The sequence below is a fragment of the Rhinichthys klamathensis genome, unplaced genomic scaffold (assembly GCF_029890125.1).
Source record: "Rhinichthys klamathensis goyatoka isolate OS25496 unplaced genomic scaffold, OSU_Roscu_1.1 h1tg000727l_1, whole genome shotgun sequence".
Classification (NCBI taxonomy): Eukaryota; Metazoa; Chordata; class Actinopteri; order Cypriniformes; family Leuciscidae; genus Rhinichthys; species Rhinichthys klamathensis.
Window position 1 is genome coordinate 800294 of NW_026607141.1, and position 5928 is coordinate 806221.

A 5928-nucleotide genomic window follows, 5' to 3' on the forward strand; every position below is an offset into this window, starting at 1 on the left:
AACATAAACATAATGATTTGTGGAAATCAAAAACAAGATATTTAATGAATACCTGGAATAACAAATTATAAAATACATATATTTTAAAGATTCAGCAAAGAAAACACTCAGCCATCACTGAAATAACATAGGAAATGAATACGGGTCTTTTTAGACCCATGTTGCGCATTAGAAGGGTTGTGATACAAAAACTATTTTTATTCAAAAAGTAAGAAAGTAAAAATAAAAATAAGGATTTGTGATGATCAAAAACAAGTTAATTGAGGAATACCTGGAATACTGAATGATGAAATTAATTTCTTGCAAAGATATAGAAAATTAAAACTCAGTCGGGTCTATTTAGACCCATGTTGTGCATCAAAGGGTTAAGCATGTTGGTTTCTTTATGGGGTCTAACTTTATGTTTACCTACAGATTTCACTGATTAAATGTGTTGCTTATTTTATTGGTATTCTGGTGAATCTATTTGTATCAAGAATACATGATTTCATAATTTTAATCGGTTAGTTATATTCAAATTAGTTATATCTGAAAAAACAGTATTATGGATACTTGATATTTCCATGTTTTAAATTTCCCGATAGAGCATTTTGAAGGGTTTCTCATTATTATGACTTAAAGCTGCAGTCCGGCGTTTTTCCTCTTTGACGCCATCTCTGTTCGAAATCTGCAATTGCAGTTATTCGCGGAATTATCAACTTTACGCGAGTTGTACTTCAACACCCTCGACACGGCACAGTGCGGATGAACACAATGTTTGAGGAGAATGTGCAGCTGTCAGTCACCGCGCCGGTGTGGATACTGGCATTCAGAATCACAGATTATTCTTTTTGGAAGTATGACCAACATAAGAATTTTCACCGGAAAATGTCATCTGAACTAGTAAGAAACATCCACTTTTGTTCTGGTTCTGACGTTGCAGTAAATCGCGCTGATTAAATCTAACAATCGCTTACAAGTTATCATATCATCCAAAACTGTGCAAATTATACTTTGTTCTCAAATTGTTAATGTTAACAACGTAAGCAAGCATTGCGTGACTACATGTAATGTCCTTCCGATATGTATCCTTGTTTTCGCAAGGGTCCGGTTGCAGTCTCTTTTTTTCTGTAGCCACTCCGAAGTCCGAACAAAGTCTTGCATTTTGTCAGCGGGTCACGGGTGAGCCTCCAGTTGTCACTGGTGTTTGTCGTTTGAACCTTTCTGGATCCGCCATCAAATTGATAAGTTTAATTATATCAAGTGCAGTGAGAAAAGGCTATAAATCTCCACCTCCAGCATCCTCACATGCAATATAGCCTACTAGCCGAGACTCTTCTTTATGTGTACAGATGTGACGTAATGACTCAATATAGCCTACTAGCTGAGACTCTTCTTTATGTGTACAGATGTGACGTAATGACTCAATATAGCCTACTAGCCCGAGACTCCTTCTTTATGTGTACAGATGTGACGTAATGACTCAATATAGCCTACTAGCCGAGACTCTTCTTTATGTGTACAGATGTGACGTAATGACTCAATATAGCCTACTAGCCCGAGACTCCTTCTTTATGTGTACAGTTGTGACGTAATGACTCATAGCCTACTAGCCGAGACTCTTCTTTATGTGTACAGATGTGACGTAATGACTCAATATAGCCTACTAGCCCGAGACTCCTTCTTTATGTGTACAGATGTGACATGCATAATGTAATGCATACATATGTAATGATGCAAAGACATGCTTGAATCTCCCGCGGAAATCCACCAGTACCATTGGAATTAAAAACATTATTACAAGCTTACCGCTTTGAATCGAGCTAAGGCAAGCAGATAGTTTTGAACACTGGCTGGTTATGTATTTTCTCAAATATGTATTTTGGATCATTTTTAACCCCAAAAAAGCTACGGACTGCAGCTTTAAAGAATCATATTTATATTTATTGCCCAATTATGGTGGAATTTGGCTTCCATAGGACAGCCAATAAGTATCAAATGATTTTTGGGCTTTTTAATTTTAAGTTTTAAAAAAAAAAATGTTTTTACTTTTCATGACTTAGATCGAATGAGATGTCTGTCTACATCACTGTTTTGATATGCAGTATAATGACACAATTAAAATAGTTTGTTCTTCTAACACTCACTTTAACTAAACTAAAATGGATTCTTTCTCCATCTCATAACATCCACAAGCAGCAGAAGGAATGTTGCTGAGAGCAAAAAGATCGCTTTAGCGTACAGTCCTCACTGTTAATTTCGTTTGATGTGTAATGTGAAAAATATCGTTTTGATCATTTCGCCTCGCCTTGATGACGTCACCGCTACCGCCATCACACAGCGTTTGAGTCTTCTGATGTGAGGTAAGCAGTTCACGGTGCCTCGTATATTTATACAACTATAAAAACACAGCTTGTTAAAGCAACATTTTACAGGGTCTTTTCTGTTTTGTATATTCATCTGCTACAGAGCTATTTGTGCGTCTTTTCTGGCGTCTGCTGACTGACTGACAAAAACATTTAGCCTAGCAGGATGTGATAAGAATGTTAAATTAATAAGTAGATACGATTATTGTGTGTTTTGTATGTTCGCCTGTATGATTGTTTCGATGTTTGGAGCAGTAATGGTATTTACTGATATGTCACTTGTTCAAAAGTCAAAGTATGATCAAGGATAATTCACAGTAATCGATCTCGATTTATCTTTTGTTTGTGGGTTAACGTTAGTCTATTTTGAACATTAATATTTCTGACATGAAGAGTCGTTTTAACGGCTTTAATTTAAATCCATCACAAGAGGTACATACATCTGAATATGTATATAAATGTGAAGAAAGCTTGACAATATGGTTTTGTGCGTGTGCATGTATTAAAAGAGCCGTTTCTGCCCCTAGAAAAAAAACCCAACATGTTTATAATATTTTTTATGACAGTATGCAATGACTGTAGTTGTAAATTGAACTATTTAGTTTCACATGGACTTATGCTGCTGTCCGGAATTTATTATAACTGGTAAATTAAATAATATCCCTGATAAGACTTAATAAGAGGGAGTCACAATTAACAGCTGCTCAAAATCCTCTTCATGTCAAAAATAGATAATACTGTTAAAGGAAAATGCCGATTTTTTGGGACTTTAGCTTATTCACCTTATCCCCCAGAGTTAGATAAGTCCATACCCTTTTCATCTCCGTCTGTGCTGTAACTCTGTCTGACGCACCCACCGCTAGCCTAGCTTAGCACAAAGACTGGAAGTAAATGGCTCCAGCTAGCATACTGCTCCTAATAAGTGACAAAATAACGCCAACATTTTCCTATTTAATATGATGTGAGTTGTATAGTCGGTTTCTGTTTTGAAGTCCATAAAGTGCATCCATCCATGATTAAAGTGCTCTACGCGGCTCCGGGGGTTAATAAAGGCCTTCTGAAGTGAAACGATGCATTCGTGTAAGAAAAATATCCACATTTAAAATTTGATCAACTAAAATAACTAGCTTCTGGCAGACAAACTACGCAAGTGGACTTACGCCAAAAGAGTAACACTTGATGATGTATGATGTGGGATGTAGATGTACTCGCGGTTCAAACAAACAGGGCTGTGCAACAAACCCAAACTCTGACATTTCTCTTTAAAAATTCTCATTTTAGACTTCTAATTTTTAAATAGTGTTTTGTTTTGCTATCCTCTGCATTACCGCGTTCGTCCATGCGTCAGGTCAAGGCTCACTCTTTCGCCGTAAATTGATGCGTACGGCCGTCTGCCGGAAGCTAGTTATTTTAGTCGATAAAGTTTTAAATATGGATATTTTTCTTACACAAATGCATCATTTCACTTCAGAAGGCCTTTATTAACCCCCCAGAAACGAGTGGATTACTTTTATCATGGATAGATGCACTTATATGGACTTCATAACAGAAACCGGCCATTCACTGCCACTATAAAGCTTGGAAGTGCCAGGACATTTGTTTGAGATGTCACGGATATGTCATACCTAGGATGGCTTGAGGGTGAGTAGCCTAAATCATGGGTTAATTTTCATGTTTTAAATCTAATTCATATGTTTTAAATCTAATTCACTTTTTTTTTTTACACAGTCAGTGCATACAGTCAAAAAAGTAGATAATTAACTTATTTCAGTTTTTTTCTAGGCACATAAACATCTCTTTCAATAAAATGAAAGTGCACGACAGTAATATTTTAATGTTTCAAATGTCATGCTTCCTTCTACTATTTATCTACATACTCAGATTCATGTACCTCTTGTGATGGATTAACAGCTGCTGAAAAGTCTCTTCATATAAGAAATGGATAATAATGTTAAAAAATAGATTGACCCACAGTAGGGATGGGACGATTACCGGTTTCACGATAAACCACGATAAAATGTACTGACGGTTTTATCGTTTAAAATTTAATTATCATTAAAACCGTGTTTGATTATCGCGATTTTAATAACTCACTATAAATCCTGTCCAGCCGGCAACAGTCTGACGCAGGCGCAGCGCGCAATGTTTTGTTTTGACTCGAGAAGGAATGGCGGAAGGCAGTGACCGTGCTCGGGAGATTTTCCAGCCTTTTAAGAGGACCAAATCTGAGGTGTGGTCCTATTTTGGCTTTTACAAAAGTCCTGAGGGAAACTTGATCGAGGATTGTCACCCTGTCTGCCGAACAAAAAGTCGCTGCAATAGAAACACTTCAAATCTTCCGAGTCGTCTTGTGTGACCATCACCCACTGTTGTATAGCGAACGCACGGCAAGTTAACTTTGACCTCAATACCAAAACTACGTCTGGGAAATAATAATTGGGCACAAAATGTTGACTAGCTTTCGTGAGGCACACTCGCAAGGTCTCTCGCTCTCTGCCGTGCTCGCGCTATGTATGTTATGCGCGCAGTATGTTCTGTCTCGCATGCGCGCTCTAGATTCCGGCAGATCTGAACTAATTTGCGGGCATCAGGGAGACGCAGGAGACTCCCGGGAGACTTGGGATGTATGCAATGGCCACAGACAATGTGAGGAAGTGGTGGGGGAAGTGACGTATCCCGTAAAGCAGTCGAATTTTGTATTTCTTTTTGTGCACGGGTTCCTACCCGAAACCCGAAGTTACATAGTGCCAGTAAAAGCGATACAGACCACGTCAGGCTATGGCAGACGTGTCATTTAACTTATTTTAAGTCGATGTACCATCACAAGGGTCTTGGAAATATATTATGAAGGTTGAAAAACTACATAGTGTTACTTTAAGGGATAGTAATGTACAGATTCATTGTACACTGATTACACCGATTTTTTTTTTATCACATAATTACGTGGACATATTGAATTGAGATTAATGTGTTAAATCTTGCCTGTTTATAAATCCATTTTGTACAGCGTACAAAACAATCGTCCAGTCAAGATGATCACAACAATATTATCAAACTCTGTAAACAATAAATCAACTCTGATTTCATTTTCAATACAATCAAAAACGGAGACGCAAGACGGCAAGTTGTATTATTTGAATGAAACAAGAGCGCGCTTAGATGCATAAGATGTGCGTTGTGTAATAATGCGTTGCTATTGATGACGGGCATTATAAAGAAGGAAATGGCACAGAATAGAATCTTGCTTAAACTGCATAGAGCTGCTTATTTATTTGTTGTTTGTTGATTTTCAAATATAAAACTTGTTGAAATGTTTTCAGTGTGAGCATCAGTTCTTTTTGAACACTTTCATCTCATTTTAACAAAACCGTGATAATATTGATAATCACGATAATTTTGGACACTTTAATCGTGATATGAAATTTTCATGCCGTCCCATCCCTAACCCACAGACAAAATATATGTGTAAAATATGTGAATTTGTGAACTAATTAAATATGTAAAGTTTGATACTTGGATAGATAAACACTAACAACATGCTTTAAGGCTGTGAATTTTTGAAAGCATTAATTTGATAACTGAT

At 37.0% G+C, this 5928-nt stretch overlaps 2 protein-coding genes across 2 annotated transcripts in view; one reads left to right on the plus strand and one right to left on the minus strand.

The window, feature by feature from the left end:
* LOC130077302 (SLAM family member 5-like) overlaps positions 1-5928 on the minus strand; it is a 217424-nt gene that overhangs the window by 99410 nt on the left and 112086 nt on the right. The gene's annotated exons all lie outside the window — the stretch shown is intronic.
* The window catches only part of LOC130077299 (gastrula zinc finger protein XlCGF7.1-like), a 162236-nt gene that overhangs the window by 12558 nt on the left and 143750 nt on the right, over positions 1-5928 (plus strand). The window lies entirely within an intron of this gene.